The sequence below is a fragment of the Toxotes jaculatrix genome, chromosome 19 (assembly GCF_017976425.1).
Source record: "Toxotes jaculatrix isolate fToxJac2 chromosome 19, fToxJac2.pri, whole genome shotgun sequence".
In the NCBI taxonomy this organism is placed as follows: domain Eukaryota; kingdom Metazoa; phylum Chordata; class Actinopteri; family Toxotidae; genus Toxotes; species Toxotes jaculatrix.
In genome coordinates this window covers 15,960,982-15,978,748 of record NC_054412.1, presented here as the reverse complement: position 1 = coordinate 15,978,748, position 17,767 = coordinate 15,960,982, and the positions used below count along the sequence as shown (strand labels likewise).

General features: G+C 42.1%; 1 protein-coding gene across 1 annotated transcript in view; it reads right to left on the bottom strand.

The window, feature by feature from the left end:
• The window catches only part of LOC121199408 (neurexin-3b), a 260,973-nt gene that overhangs the window by 199,276 nt on the left and 43,930 nt on the right, over positions 1-17,767 (bottom strand). The window lies entirely within an intron of this gene.

The following is a 17,767-nucleotide window of genomic DNA, read 5'->3' as shown; positions in this document are numbered from 1 at the left end:
TGAGACAGCTCGAGACAGAAAGTGGGTGGGTGGGTAGGTGGGGTGGGGCGCGACTCGGGGATGAATGGAAAGTAAAAATAAAATTGCTGGGCTGAGGGAAAGCGAAGAGAGGAGTAGATCAGAGGAGTTGTGTTTCCTTATGATCTGTGATGACACTTTACCCGCTACCTCTTAAAAGGTAGCGGACACACTAGTCATTTTGGGCCCGGGTGAATCTGTGAGAGACGAGGTCAGACTCGCTGTCAATTGGACATGGCACAACTGACTCAAGGCTATGACTTAAAGATTCATCCTCCAAGAACACAGCGCTCAAGGCAGCATTTTTCAGAAATTGCAACCTTTGGAAAAAGCCCTGCCAACATACCAAACCAACAAACCGCTGTGGCAATTGGTAACAACAACTATGTCATTGCCTGCCAACGATACCGTTCTCAGTGTGTCATTTCATTTCCTGTGTGTCCTGCATTTTCTTCTGTGTGTCGTGCACAGAGAAGTCATGAGAGGCACGGGTGAAAGGAGAAAAAGCTTGAGCGGGAAGACAGAAGAGAAAGAAATGAGAAATGGAGAGAGAGAAAGCAAGGGCTGTAGGCTGTAAAGCTTCAGAATGTTGTTTTGGATCAGGCTATATGTAAACATGAGGGAGCAGTGTTGTGGAGCTGGCAGAAAGCTGCAGGAGGAGGGGGTAAAAGATGAGAATACTAAGAGAGAAACAAAAGGAAAGTGGAGTGGGGCTGCTGGATGATGGGGTGCTGATTCCGGTCATGGAGAAACTCTCCCCAAGGCGTCAAACTCATGTCTTTGCGCAATACAGAGACAAGAGGAAATAGTACGGTAGGCAACAAAGGCCCCGTGAAAGCCCTCATCTGTGTGCCAGGGGAATAAATAGAAACCCATTATTACCAGTGAGACAGCACAACACAGAGAAGCAGCAGAATATACATTGGAGGATCAAAAAACCCCTCTCCATCTCTGCTGATTTCATGCATCTAAGAAATTACACAGGCATTCACTGCATACAGAAGCCTGTAGATTGTATATCCATGTAATATTGTTCTTGAACAATTGTCTCGGACATAAAAAAGCAAAATGATAGTTCAGTAAGTACTAAAGAAAAACATTAAGTGGCGTGGCAGCGCCATCTATTTTTCCAAAGAAAAACTCTTTCAGATGTTTAATAAAATATTGATTTATATATACACACAGTGTGATTACATTGTCATCTGGGTCTATAATGGAATGGATTTCTAGCTCCTTGCGCCAGCTGGATTTATTGTACACCTGGAAGTATAGACCAAAACCCTCTGGGGTTCTCAAGCCGGAGAGAATCCTCGAAACAGTTGGCACTGAAACATGTTCTGTAGAAACTGTAGAGGCTATACAGACACTGGCGGGCCCCTCTGTCACATCTAGCCTGAAGGCTCCTTGCATGTGCCTGATGGCAAATGACAGGCAAATGTGCGTAGAAGGCTGACCGCCTTTATAAGACTGATTCTTGCTTATAAAGTTAATTTCTTTCCCTTTTTTTTTCCAAGCAATGATCCAGGTGGCAGCTTTGAAATCACTTTAAAAATAGATTTATGATTTAAAATGCTAAAAACACCACAAAGAATGCACCCTTTGCCTCTATAGCCCAGGTTTCTTTGTAGGCATGCAGCGTGGTAATCCTTCAAATCCACTCCAGACACCTGATCTCGTCGGCTCTCACCTGTTCCAAGGTAGAAAGGTTATTGTCATGACAACCCCCTCAACTAACGGGCATACTCTAATTAGACTGTCTATCTGAGGACTGCTGCTCAAATTGCAAGACAAGCTTACGGAATTCAAAGTGACTCCTGTTCACATTATTATTATTACAGGCACAAAGAGCAATGGTGTGTTGACCAGTGTAACACAGGCTCTGTCAGGGCAATAGTTCAGAGTTTCTCTTCTAGCCATGCTAGCACCAGAGCTCCAATGATGGCAATGCCAGTCAGTACACAAGAGAATGCATCATCATCACTTATATTTGACCCATAAAAGGTTACTCATCAATGGTATGTTTGACTCTCCAAATGTGAGTTAATCATAATGATGTAATTAGAAAGTTGCCGTGGAGCTTTAAAGACTATCAATACAACATTGTACCTATGAATAATAGAGAGAACAAATTGATATGATGTAATATTTGTGCACCTCAGCAATATTAAACCCATGGTAAGTGTATACGGATCCATAAAAACCAGGGGAAATGTATTGCCTGTTGAGACATGTTCTGCACAGATCTGTGGCTTTCATATCGATCATCTGGCGGGGTCATTTTCCCTTATTTTTGCCATAGTCATCAATATTCCATTTGCGTGCTGCCTGGCCCATGCACTGGGGGCTAGGGTTCGATTTCAAAATCCACTGGAAGCAATTAGCTCCTTCATTACCATCTTCCATCCTCTTCCGTTTGCCACCCCCCCCTCCCCTTGCCACACACACCCATGCTACCTGAGCTCCCTCCCCAGTCTGACCCCACAGGGCTCTCGAGCCGTGAGCGTTGTCACCTTACAGAGCTCTGGTCCACAACCTTCAACCTCCTTAAGATCACGGCAGGATGTCAAACTGTCCTTAATCACTGTGGGAGGCAAAAGGCTTAAAACAAGTAAAGGAAAATCAGATGAGTTTATTGATAGGATTACAGAAAGGAGGCATTTTGATTATCGTGGCTGGCTTTAGGGGGAGATACTACAGCTTTAAGGTTGCCAAGCCCATAAGCCTCACTGCACACCAAGGCTAGATGGGCAACTAGCACTTGTGCTAGTCCCAGGGAGACTTTTCTCTGGTGAAGTGAACTCAATCCGTGCTGACATCCAACACATCACATGCATGTTTGCACTACATTTGCAGATAAACAAGCCTGAAGTTCCAGACCTAAACATAGAAAGCTAAGTTGTGCTTTTAGCTATTGTTGTCTGTGTGACACCCTTGGGAAATGAAGTCATTCAAGGTTGTGGTGTCATCCCACACAAAGCATTTGACAAAATCCATTCCTCGTCACACCCTCCCTCTCTCACCTTCTGTCGTTTCTATTCTCTCTTTTCCTCTTTCCCCAAAGTGAGAAATCAGCATCATTTGCTAATAACAGTGAAAGCAGCACGGGCAGCCTGACGCAGCCAAACATGAACAATGTGCTCCGCTGCTTCCCGACATGAGGCTAATGCTAACCATGCTACTGTGCGGCTTAAAGCTCAATGGTGAGTCATCACGTGTCAAATGAATCTGGAGCATCATGGGTGATGTCTCTCTTCAAAGGCAGGCCGCACTGTCAGACAGGCTTATGTTGGAGGGAGATTTGGTAGAATGCGTTGCATGGTAATATTTAATTGGCCAATTACTCCCAATATACTGTAACAACAGTTAAATTCAACCCAGGATACAAAAGCACCAGAGCTGGCAGTGAAAAAGTTGTGTACGTAAGGTTTCTCAGGGATTTGTTTTCCAGTCAGAAAATATATATAAACCACGCTGAATTTGTCCTCTTCATGACAACTTTCAAGATGTCGCACGACATATCTAAGAGGTTTAAGCGAACTGTCACCCCTGACACTTCCTTTCTCATCTCGCGTTTCACATAACCTTGTGAAGCCGTGGCGGACAACCTGTCTGAGACTGCCTTTAGATGTCTGCACACACAGACTGAGGAGGGAAGGGAAGAGCAACAAAGACAGAGACAAAGAGAGAGACGAGCATAAACAGAAGTGACACAGAGGAAGCAAAAGAGTCTAGAACAAAAGGAAGGCAGAGACAGCGAGGGAAAAAGAGAAAGAGAAGAGACAGCGAGGGGGGGGTGAGACAGAGAGAGTTTGGGAGATAGAGAGGCAGCGAGGGCCAGAGCAGGGAGGTGAGAGTGGCAGATGGAGGGAAAGAGAGACAGAGGCACTTCCAATGGCTCTCCAGAGAAACAAAGTGACACTGTGTGTTAAGACTAGCAGTGAAGAGCAGGCCTTGTGGCTTGTGGCATTAATAAACCTTATTACTGCACCTGATAACACGGCACACTCAACAAATCCCACTCTCGGTTTCTCCCCCGCCACCTCCCACAAAGCCCACACATACCACCGCAAATCCAACACTTTCTCATAGTATTTTTTACACTCAGAGGATCAGTTCTGTGGGAGTAAAATCCCCAGAGAAAGACGTTTTAAATTAGTATCTAAGAATTGTGATTTCAAAGATTCTTGAAAGACCTTTTCCTGAAAGACACGTTGAATTGAGACGTTCATATTCCATCATCACTGGATTAAGTGTTGGCTCGTTTTTTTTTCCCTCAATATTTACAAAGTACATGAATAAAGTACAGCCTTCTTGACTTCGAAAATATTCAAGCAGTAGAAACTGCTGCAGGGAGAAATGAGACAGATTTAGAAGAATGCAGCATCTTGACTGCGACAGAGTATGACTCATTACGGTGGATGGACTTGTACTGTACATGAAAGAAAAGCAGGGTGGTCAGATTCTACAACATATGAGACAGTTTACATGGTAATTTTCTTAATAGACCTGCACAGACAGCAGGTCAACGGGTTGACGAGTCTTCTTATTGGCTGGTGATATGCATTGGCTAATCTGCGATCTTGTTGGAGGGACTCAGGGGAGGATACAGTGATGGTCAATGCTTTTAGCCACTCAGCTTGCGTGTTGTTTTCACGCTCATGGGTGGATCAACCATTGATAAAAGGATATTTTAGCTCACTAAAAACACACCCTAAAGTAGTTAAAGTTTTTATTAAATGACTATGTTTAAGGTGAGCATGTAAAAATTATCGCCTACTCTGCTGTTTCCTTCAGCTCTACGGAGAATTTTAGCATCTTTCAGTTCATCATTTTGGTGGAGTCCCACCGCTGTCTCGTCAGCCCTGTTTGCAGCTGCAGCAAGCAGCTGTTTTCTGTGAAGAAGTTCTGTTAAACCTTTTGTACACCACCTGCCCAGCACTAAACAGAAGGCACACGAGGTTAGCTACTAGCTGGTGAACACAGTGGAGCACTGAGCAGCTACAGAGACAGATACTTGTTTTAGGAAATCATTTTCTTTTTGTTTAGGTTGTGTTTACAGGTTGGCCCAATGCATGAGATTTAATAAAAAAAAATCATGTTAATTAATGCTTTAAAGTTGAAAATGCCAGTCTTGCAATGTAATTAAAAAGCACTGATGATGTGATCTCAGCTGTCTGATTCTGTAATTCTGAAGCTTTTTCCCTCTATTTTCAGATTTCATTTTTAACAGTATAGCTTGAGGAAAAGATCTGAAAATGACTGTAAAACTTATGGACAGGGTAAATGTAATTTTCTAATGTATTTGCATCAATGTGGACATGACCCAAGGCTCCCTTCTGGCTACTGGCTGTGTCGAGCTAGTCACTGTCACCTTCAGTGTGTTTTTCCAGCATATTTGTGTGTGTGTGTGTGTGTCACTGTAGCTCCTTATTGGCTGCTGATGGTGGAGTCTCCATGGAGTGAGTGATGAGGTTTGGAGTGACAGCAGGGGGTGGGGGGTGAATGGCAAGAGTGAACGATGGAGGGATGGAGGGTGTCTGAAGAATGGGGGCAGGCGCCTGAGGTCCAATCCCATCAACTGAGGCAATTGTGCGGAGCGAATACTGGAGCGAGGAGGTGGGGGTTGAGGATGAGTTTGCAAAGGAGAGAGATGGAGTAAGACAGAGATGTGGTGACTGCAGTCCTATTACTAATACTGGACAATTAAGGAGAAGTAGAAGTGATATTTGAAAATCCAGAGGAGAGAGAGAGAGACTGAAGCAGGACATCTAGGACTAATCTTGTATTGATCCTCTCAGTGCTCTGGGTACAAGGGAAAGTTAGGAGAGTATAATACATGATTTTCAGAGGCCTGAAACTTGCTTGAAATACAGTATGCAATCCATCACCGTGTGCATTTAAGGCCAGATTTGTCCATGAAAACCTCTCTATTTGCTAACGCAATCTGCATGTAATTAGAATCTGATTTACGAAAGCAGCAGCCAATTATGCAATCAGTGACTGGGACTGCTGTCTACATATATTCTGTGAGTGAAGGAGAGCACAGAAGGCTCAGGACTGGGAATTGGGAAAGATCACCAAGCCTAGAGAAGAACTGAAAATGTAGTGATGTTGAAAAAGAAAAGCTAAAGACATTCCAAAACATGTAGTAAGGCTGCACTTAAAAGATTCATAAGATTTCAAAGATTCACTGGGTTTCTTGTCAAATGCTGATTCAGTGTGTGCAGTGAAAGGCAGGGTGGTGTGCTCTTGAGGCTGTGCTTAAAGGCTACAGTGCAATAAAGAACACTAAATAAAATAACTGTACAAATGAGAAAAGGAAAGAAACATGTAATTTAGTATTAAAACAAAACTTAATGCATATTTTCACTGTATTAAAACTGTAGATTGTACATGTGTTGTGGTTGTAAAGAAAGTATTGTGAAAAAGAGATGTTTTTTATAACTTATATAAATATAATCTGAATAATAATTATTCATAGACAGATTACTAAAAGGAATGCAGAAGGTGTAAAGTAACTTCTATGGAAATGAAAAAGATGAAATTACCATAAAGTCCCAAATAGCGGCCGCAGCCTTTATTTACCTCAGAGGCAGAGAGAACCATGCCTTTATTTGGGACAGGCTTGTATTAGAGACAGGTCTTTGTACTCTTCAGTTAATGCAAACTCTAAACTTCATCCACTTTCCTTCCACCTATTTTCATGCCCATTTTCAGCTTTCCTGAGTGGAAACAAAAAAAGCTTGAAATATTGCAAAAAACGTTTTCATGCTTGGCTGAAATGGAAAAGTTGGTGCATCGGTGAAAACAAAAAGTGACTGATCGCAATGGAAACAGACTTAAATAATAAATCATGATGTACATGTAACATGTGACTTAAACACCAACTGAAGCTTTCACTCTATGACAAGCAAAAATTAGCAGCAGACAAAAACATCCGATCTATGAGGAGCGACAAGGAGACTGTTAACTGAACAGAGTCAGCACCACCAGCTCCTTTTCCTATTCCAGCTCCACCACCTCTACATGCCAATTCCTAATATTCACATAATTGCAGTGGATGGAAAACATGCATCAATTTGCATTTTCTCTTGGCGATTTGCAATCTGCATTACATTTGCAGCCTTTTCTTTTATAGGCAGCTCTGAATGTAAAAAAAAACCAATCAGGAGTACGGCAAAGAAGAAACAAATAAAGAAAATATTTTTTTAACTGTATATTGTGCTATATGGAAAGAGTGCAAGTGCCACAATGCACTCAGTGAACCTTTGCTGTTTTATTACTCTAAAACACACATTGTGCTAATTTATTTGTGTCTAATGCTGTTTTGTTTTTTTTTTGCAGCGTAGCCATCTTCGTCTACTGTCAATGAGAATACTATAAAATGTTTGTTACTTATCATTTATCCTGGTTTGTATCTGCTCTATAGGTAGAAAACTTTCCACACCAGATTGACCAGTGCAAACTGTGGCAATTTGCATAAAACCAGCCAAACATGCGGTCACATCTGCTCTCATTGTTTTGTCTGGCTTAGTGTTTTCTTTAATCTGCCCGGTCTCAGATGTGAGAGTAGACAGGAAAGGATCAAGTTCATATTCTTCTTTCAGATCATTCAGTTGGCTTGGCAACAGGGGTTGGATGGTCAAACATAATAAGTAAAATTTAAAACGCTAAAAAAACTTGGCTGCTTCTGGGAAGCTAAAAAAAAATAAGCCAGAATCCATCAGCACTGCAGGAGGAATAAAAGATCTGAGGCATGTGAACTGCAAATGTGCAATATGCATTTAACATAAGAATGGTGCTCAGCTTGAGAAAACATCCTGACGCAGCTCCAGATTTGATGTTTCAATGACATCATTGGTTCTTTAGTTGTCTGGTTTTTAGCCTTCAGTGTGTGTTTATACTGTCACGTACTGGCTAAATGACTGTACACTGCAGGCGCAGCATTCATGAATCCTTGAAAGATTTCCTTTTTTAATGGGCTGTTAACTATGGATTACAATATTATGGAGTCATCCACGGCTTATATTATTTCCTGCAACAATCAAACGATCTTTGACAGTGTGTCTCCTGAATGCTGGCTATTGCATCAACCTGACAGCTGCCACCCTGTGCCACGATGGAAAGTGACGGCAGTGAGCGCTGTATCGGTTTCACATGCTGCACATTTCTGCAGAACTTTGTCTTGATAGACTTGCATCCCTCAGAATCTGTGTGGCTTCGTCACTTATTTGTTTTCATATTTCTTCCTGACACATTATATGTTTTACCATAAGCTTTGTTTTTCCGTTTGTGATCCAAATCATTTAATTTCTTTAAGCTACAGAGAATGGATGTGTTTGCATACTGTATTGGACTACCTACATCACTTGCTGTGAGCATTCACTGAACAGCAAACAACCCGTCAATAATGTGCATGGTTTGTGTGTACGTGTACGCAAGCGTGCATTTGTGTGTACACGTGTGCATGTTTTGCTGTAGTGTTCATAGTTGAGTGGAGGTTTGTCATGGTACAGGGCTGCGGGCAGGCGGGCAGGCAGGCGAGGCCTTCCCTGGAGCCTGTCAGTCATCCAGAGTGGCACTGCCTTATTGGCTATTATCTCTCCTGTCAGAAGCCTGGCCATGCCTCCACCCCACCACATCAGTCTCTGTCAGTTCACACACTGCCTGTGGACAGAGACATGGAGCATGACGCCGAATGCTACGGTTATCATTACTTTTAGTGACATATGCTGTTTTGACTCAAGACTCCATCAACAACTTTTATTTTGCTGTAGTTAAGGAATTTTTTTTTTTTAATTTGTTAATGAGAGAACCACTTACACTTTAGGATATTTCAAGTTGTTTTTAAGCTCTGCCTTCCAATACTTTATCACCTACTTAACTGTGGAGCTTGATGCAGCTTTTGTATGCTATATTACTTCCATCCATCCACACATGCAGGCGGAGCAGCTGAAAGGAAGCAATTAACTCTTCCTTTTAAGTAAAATCACTCTGCAGTAATACATACACTATAACAAAAGAAGTTTTTTAAAGTAACTTTTTCATTATATACTGTGAGCGTACATTGTCATCATTGCTCAGGTTTGCTCAGTGAGTCTCCTCCACATATGAATCAGCAGGAAAGACGTGAGACAGGTTTTTCTTTTCTAACATAGAATTGCCTGTATAAGAGATTAATTGTGCATTTAATATCATGGATTTCATGGGTTTGTTTATTGCTAATGATGACACAGTTTCTAAATTTGTAATGCCCCATGGGAGTTATGAGAGCCAAAATAAAATTCACATTTATAATTACCACTGTGAGGCTGATGTGAAGGTTTTCTACTTACAGAACATCCGATTTGTATTGATGTGTACGCGTTCAGATAAGATGAAATGATATTTAACATATTAAATGCTTGTTTAAATAACAAATTTGATACCATTACACGTCAACAGTGAAGAACTGGATTTTAGGCTGATTTTATTGCCGTTGTGTAGAAGATATAAATTAAGTGCCAAGTGTGTGCTCAGGCAAACTAAAGCTATATTGAGCTCCACAGTGAGGTAATACTATTTTAAACAAAATCAACTGTAATGATGGTTAAAAAAATAGTAAAAGTGGGAAAATAATTCTACCTTTTTATTTGTTTACACAATAATACTGTGGAATTTTTGTGGATGCTAAGTTCTAAGGCCCTGAAACAATGAAATTAATATTTGATGCGTTCCTCAATATATTTGAGGAAAATACTTCTTAGAGAGTTTTTTTTATGTTATTTTGAAATTACATACTGCAAATCCCTTGCTGTATTTGGAACCAGAATATTGCAGTTACCCATTTTGGGCTTTAGCCAACTCTTTTTAACATTTTTTTTTTTTTTTTTGACTTTGTTTAAAATAATGCGTAACATAATACCAAGCAGAACTCATAAACTAATCACAGCAGGAGAGAGGCATAGTCCCAGTCCTGCACTTGAAACAGATTAGCACACATTCGTAGTCGAAGCTGAGGCCATCTAATATTTATTACCTCTATAACTTATTCTCCTGTGTACTGGCAGAACATTTAGCTGCGTGCAGGGAGGCGAGGGGTTAAAAGGGGAACAGCGGTGCCATAAAAGGGACAATGAAATAAACATGACTCACTGTGAAAGAGCCCTTAAAGCCAATATAATCTAGATGGTGGGGGGGAAGAGCCGGGTGCCGAAGGCTGTTAACGACAAGCACCCCCCTCAGTCTTGAACTACGACCTCGTCTCAACAGCCAATCACATCGAGTGCTGTTTTAAGATGGAGGGGAACAGCAGTTTGGTTACATTATCATCTGCTTAGATGCTGTGTAACAGTTTATGGTGCAGAGACAAAGGATAAAAGATGACTAAGGAGAAAGAGTGTCCCTTCTCTTATTCAAATCAGTGCAGGAACTAAGCACAATAATTATTTCTTGGATAGCTAGAGAGAGTCAGGGATAAAGCTGCAGACGACTCAGGGAAACATATTCAACACTGAGCTTAGCAAAATGAAGAAGAAAAAAACCCCACTGCTGTAGCTTTAAATCCAGCTAGAACCAGTTGTAGCCCGTAGCCAAAACAATATGTGACTCTCACTGTGTGCGTGTAAGATTGTGTGCGCGCGTGTTCGAGTGTGTGCAGGCATTTGCAACGATGTGCTCCTTCAAAAGATAAGAGTAACGATGGATTACTCTCACCTTTCTCTGGCGCTCTCCTTTTAAGCTTTAACTGCAGGGCTGATTGCAAACTTTACACATGCAAATAAACAAGGTATGATACTGTGATCATAAAGTGTGTGGAGTGTGGCATCGACACGGTATGTGCCTCAGTATGCAAACACATAAATAAGAGGATACACACAAACACAAACATCAGTGGATGAACGGTAATCTTAGCATATGCTGGTGACAAACAGCCACACTAATCACACAATTCAAACAAGCACACATGCGCATTGTCCGTCACGTGGCAGAAACACTGATTCTAGGGGCCGGGCCACCATGTGCATGGATGCATTTTCTTTTTTTTTCTTCTACTTTTTCACTCTGGATTCTGCTCTCTTCACCTCTATCCTGCATTCTGCCCCTTTCCTTCCATTCCTACTCCATGTATGTTTTCTTAAAAAGTGTGCACAGAGCTTCAGGCAGTGGGGGAGGGTTTATGCTTCCCCCGCTTCCTAAGCTTGGTTTGGTTAAACCAAACTCAGCAGCTCCAGCATTTCCCAGCCTCCTCGCAGCTTTCTAAAATTAGCAGAGGATCCACTGCCTCTCCAGGGAGAATCAGGGATTGACTGACAGGACTGCAGTCTCATGGAATCATCTGAACCATCATGCTTCCCTCGCTTGAAGTTAGACATGTAGTGTGTATGATATCTGTGTAAGCTTTTGTGTTGTGGTATTTTTTTTCTTCCCTGCACATACTGAGCTACTATGTGCATGCCGGGTCCATGCATGTGCACATTCAAAATAAGTGAATATGTGTGGGCGTGTGTTATGAAAAACAAATGCCAGCTGCTTTCCAAATCCTGTTTTCTGCAATCAAACCCACTGATCCTGACATGCTGAGGTAAATACAGAATTACTGTCATTGAGGAAAGTGGTATTTACTATTTGTGGAGCGAGGTCTGCCCACACTTTCTATAACTATGCTAATCCAGGCTTGTTAGAGCGGCACCACTGACTGTTTGGTTGTCTGGTGAATGCAAGGGTTTTTCCATGCAGCATGCATGTGCGGACACCTACACACAACATGTAGGATGATGCCCAGGACAAATATCGTGACACTGTAAGCATCCATGTAGCAAAGGTGTCTTCATCAAGAATTAAAGGGCTTAATAAAATAGTAAGAGGGGTCATTTCCTGACCTTCAACCTCCCTAATTGACAGAAAAACCTTGAGGTGAAAAGGCATGTGTGGATACACACCCTGAGAGATGAGTGAGATACTTTCACACAAAATCAAAAATTAATGCTTGAAAATCAAAAAGTTACACAGATACACACAACCAAGAATGACTGCACATTCATGTGAAATAACACATACAAACACACACGCCGACTCACACACACACACTGACTCACACCACACACACCAGCAGGCTGCTGTCTAGCTTGGAAGTCAATAACATTATCCTCTCTCCATCTCTGCGATGATTATTAGTCTGGAGAGCCAAATGGCTCTCTTCAATGACACTCTGGAGATGAAGGGATAAATCACCACTCTGAAAGGATGAGTATATGCGGAGAAGTGAGAGAGAATGGGAGTGAGAGAATAAAAATCACAGAGAGAGAGGAAGAAAGAAAAATACTCTCCGGCACAGACTCAGGCGTAGGGACAATTAAGGCAGGGTAGTATGACTTCTTATTTTTTTGTAAAGCACGGATGATGTGAGGACGGGTCTTTCTGAATGCGAGGACTGATGTTCAGCTTCCTCCTTCTGAGTCTCTCCCTCTCTTTGCCTCCCTTCTCTGTCACACTCACTCTCCATCTTCCTCCCTTTTGCTTTATTAAATAGAGAAAAGGTGCTTTATTAGGTCTAGTACTCTAAAAGCATCCCCTTTGTCCCCCCCCTCCCCCCACCACTGCTACCATCTCCCCTCTCCATTTCACCCTGCTCTCTCTCCCTCGGGACCCTTCAAAACACAAGGAGAGAGGAACAAATGCCAGGAGGCTTACTGCTAGTTGGATAACACACAAGTGAACACCTCATGGACTTGTGTGCCCTATTTCCATTGTGCTAAGGACATTGCATCAACAAATTTAGGCTGGTTCCACAAATTTAAGCAAGAGATGAGTCATTTCATTTCTCCGTGTGTAAGAATGCACGCAGAAAAGAAATGAAACCATCACTATTTCATTTTTTTGTAATTTAACTCATTGTGAACTTTCCTGAATTACTGGATCGCAGTAACTATGTGTTTTCAGAAAACCAAATATATTTAAATAAAGAAGCTCCTCAGTATTCCACCTGTATGAGAATAATGAACTGAACATGTATTTTACTCTCCAGCTTCACTAACTAAATAGCTTTTGTAAAACAGAAGTTGGCCTCTGTGTTCTGGAGTAAGGTGGAAATAAAAGGGGGAAAAAAAGTTGTTGTTACTAGCTTATGTCTCTGGCAGTGGAGAACTCCCATCTGCTGCAATGTTAGCACTAATGAAACCCATAGTTGTCTACAACAGTGTGGAGGCACAGGATTTGAATTATTTTCTTTATCCAAATAGAGTCTCCTATTTCTGTAATGCAGGATAAATACAGCACTGAGTATGTGCAGAAGCTGCCAATGACAAAAGAGGGTGCTGAAATAAAACAAATGAAAAGTAAGCTAGTTAGCTAGTTTCCACTTTCCTAATCTTAACAGCTCAGTGGGTCCACCTAGATTCTGAATATTGGAGAGGGACGGACATCTTAAATCGCAAACGGTTTATGCCCCAAAAAAACTGTTCAATCCTCTTATATAAAACTGTGCACAACAGCTGCAGGGTCATTATCGATTAGATTTTCTTTCCCAACCTCTCAGATCTACAAGTCTTTTTGTTTGTCTCATTCCTCTCAAACTCATACAAAGAAGGAAGAAACACATCTGTGAGATGAAAAAGTAAAGCTCATGCAATAGTCATGTGTGTGTGTGTGTGTGTGTGTGGACCAATCTAAGTAAATGCCAATTCCTGTGGGACAGCTGGCTGTATGGTAGACTGGTCAGCTCCACCCTGCAGGCTATCACTCCAAATGTCTATTTCTGGAGCTTGTGCGACTGTGTGTGTCTGTGCATAAGTGTTTGACCAGTCAGAGCTGGTGAGTGTGACTGTCGCGTTACACCAAAGGCTGCTCCAGATGGATGAGGGGCCGAAGCCCAGGTGGGTGTGTTTGCGCGTGGTGGCAGAAAATGATGCAGAACAAGAAGGAAAGACGATATTAAATCCTAACTTCAAAAATGTTTGTTTAGTGTTGTTTATGAGCAACTTTCAGTGTCGTTTTTGCCTTTATGGTCTCTAACAGCACTGTGAGCTTTGCTGCATTATTCTTGACTGCCTCCCCCACTTTGCTGTTTTTTAATTGGCTGTCGTGCCGCAAAGGCCATGTGGTGGGAGAATGCTGAGTAAATAACCCCACACACACACACACACACATCGTTTCATTATCTGGGTGATTGGATAACGACGGAGATGATGATGATGGTGATGATGATGGTGATGATGATCATGATGGTTTATTTAAGCGTCTCTGTGGAACTGGGTGAGGGAGCCAGTGACAGAGGATACTGGCCAAGGAGGAGGACAAAAATAAAACACAAAAAGGAGGAACAAAGAGACAAAACAATAAAGAGCTGCTGCTAAATCTCAGAAGGGGCCGTTTAGAGTATTACAGTGATCTCATGAAGTCGCCATTAGAGGCACACTGAGCTTAGTGATGCATGTTTATTGCATGTTTGTGTATCTGTGTGTTCCTTGGTATTTACTCAAACACTTTGTCCACAGTGTGCGACATGTGAAACATTAATGAGCAGTGGTGAGATGAGAAGAGGGGAATCTGCTGAATTGCCATGATGAACACGCTTGATTTGTAATTATTCATGGTGACACATTTAATCTGATGTGGTTGAGGAATCGGGAGACTGTGGCTCCACAATGGAAGGTACTGTTACCCAAGTCGGGGGCTGGCTATCTCTCCTTCAGCTTTAATTTTCCCCCGAACTGCACTGAGATAAACGGTCTGCAAAACTCACAAGGATGAAATATTGTATATCAAATCTTTTAGCCTGTGCCATGATGACATAATCAAATCCAAACGATAGCAAAAAATATATAACGGAGCCAAGCAGTGAGTGTGTGTGTGTGTGTTCAGACTCCATACTTTCAACTATCTCTGGTGGTTTGGATACAAAAAGGCCAACGATGTCATTCAAACACACACAAAAACACACTTAAACACTCTCACAAACCACAGCAAGGATGACCTCACCAGCACAGAGTGTAACTGGTAGATAGCAGTAGTCCATTAAGGAAAAACTCCAAAGGTTGACTCCTATTTTTGCACTTCACAGTGGAGGACATGCAGGGCAGAACATCACATAAACGCTCAAAAACTTATTAGACCGTAAATTTAGACCAGTAATTCATAAAAGATGACCTCAAACCGGGCGACGGCTAGGCATAACGAATGAGGAATACCGAGGTCGGAGGCTTCGGAAGAAATCTCCGATGTGTGTGTGTGTGTGTGTGTGTCGGAGTGTGAGTGCGCGTTTGCGAGTGCATGTGCATATGAATGGAGCTCTTTTATAGAACTTTCAGTTTCAATTTATGATCCATTAACTTGTAATAAGTGCCATACGCTCTCGCCTGCCCTGAGAATCAACAGCGTGGGTAGTGAGAAGGAGCAGGGAAAGGGCGTTTAGAAGTCGGCCACACAGCTACACAATGCAGCGATTAGCTCGGTTCCAGTCTATGATGTGGCATTTAACGGACGCCCACATAAGCATAGAGCTAAGGAGGTTCATCCAGCAGTCACATCATGCAGGATTCATGGTCAAACGCCCCCCTCCCCCAGATTTGGACGGCCTCGATCTTCATGTGTAATAAACAAGATTTTCTTCCAACCTTTTGTGTGCAATAATGTGTTCAACCAATCAGAATGAGGTTATTCAAACCCAGGGGTCTTTTTTTGTAGGTACTAGCAACAACCTTCTTCTCCAGTGACTCAAGAAGCAGCATGGTGACTTGTTAGTAAACCTAGTTCTAAGACCACAGACATAACTATTCCTGCAGTGTCCCTGCCCCTCACCTCCTCCCTGCTCATCAATGAGGCTAATAGAGAAGTTGTCCTCTAGGATGGGACTGCATTTGATCCCCTTCTACCGAACACAGAGGCTGCTGAGCAGCCTTATTGCTCTCAACACGCTGTCTGTTGAGGCAAAAGGCTTCAAGACAACCACCTGATCTGCTTCTTTGAAGTCTCTTTTAAACGGGGCACAGGCAGAGCAGCAGGCAGATGTTAGACAATTCTTCTGTCATATTTCTTTGACGTTTTTTTTTTTTTCTGCCAACATGAAGATTCTGATGCACAGACAGCAGCCTGGTCAACTAAGCTGATGCAATGAAAAAGTTATAAAGTTATATATAATGTAATAGTCTGTTTTTGTTTTTGGTTTTTTTGTTGTTTTTTTACACACTTCTATTTGGAATGATTGTGTTCCAATTTTGGAACTACATTTCCCATGATGCTTTGGTGGATGCAAGTAGGGAGTATAAGGTTGCCACAGAGTTAGTGAGCTAGGTGTGGTCTACACCTAGAGCCCTGTTTTTTTAAGCATATATAAGCATATATAGTTCTTTAGCGTTTGGCAGATTTGCACCATGCTAGAGACAGGCTGCTGTGTTCAGAATCAAGTTATCACTTTGTGGGAGGAGTGCAATTTTTGACACAAATGCATACATGCATGGAAAAGTCAATGTGCTGTGGTGATGAGTGGCTGAGCCAAGAGAAAAGTGTAAGGTCACTCAGAGCAGAATAGAAAAAAAAAAAAGAATTTCTCACGATTCTTTATTCTCCATGAATTCCAGTCACCTAATAGATGTGAGAGCTGCAAACCAAAGTCAAGCAGCAAAGTAATAGTCGTACACCAATCGGAAATCCTTGAGCACATTAACATTTACAGTACATCAGAATCTGCTTTGCACTCATCTCTTTGTTACAGTGGAATATTTAAGATATTAAAATACAGCACATTGTGTGGAGTGTATTGCCAGCATACGCATGCATATGGAGCATAAGCATGCAATCTGGAGAGAGGATTACTGTATAGGTCTACAGATGTATGCAAACATATGTGTTTGCACACGTACTTGTGTGCATCAATCTCTGCCTTTTCTTGTCATCATGCATTGCTGGTATGTCACAGAACAGACGGTCGCAACGTTACGGCCCTTTCTCTCAGAAAACTGTGATTATCAAATACTTAACATTCGTTCTCAGAGAGTGATCACCTGGCAACAGCAAGGTTTAGAGGTGAAATGGCTGTTGCTGAAAATGCCAAAAACCCTGTGTTGTAATTCGCACAGATTCTTGCACGGCATGGAAATGAAGCTGAGGGGTCGTATTTGGGGCTAAAGAGGTAATTACAGCATTTTCTTGAGCAAACACAAGCAGTGCCAAGAAAAGAAAAGCAAAGAGGAAAAATCAAATACTGGCTAAATCAACAAACTTGAAACAAGTGGTGCCATGAATATTCCTGAATGTCCTGAGGGCAACGCTACATTCTGCATATAGTAGTCTTTTTCTCTTGTTCCCCTCTTTTCTTTTCTGCAGCTCGACTTCAAAGACTAACTCTCTTGCAGAATCCAAGTCAGGTGGTGACGGGTGGGGGGGGGGGGGGTAATGCACACAATATGCTGAGTGCACGCCACATCACACATCTCTCACTCTTTTATGTGTTAATCACCATCAGTGCAGCAGCGGATGGAAGACGAATCAGAATGTAATGAAGATTTAGGTCGTGGGAAGTGACTGGCACAAAACATTCTGACCTTTCAAGCTCAATCATAAAATGTGACGACGGCGGTGAACTGGGCGCCACCCCGAAAAACTCAGCTGGTGATTCTTTAAAACATCTGACAGGAATAGCTAAGTGTGCTGAGTAGGTTCATTAGCCCTCATGGATGAGGCCTGATCTAAGTCATGAGGCAAAGCAGACACTGTGATGTCTGTGATGCTTATAAAGTGTCACTCGGGAGAGAGGAGGAAGATGGGGAAACAG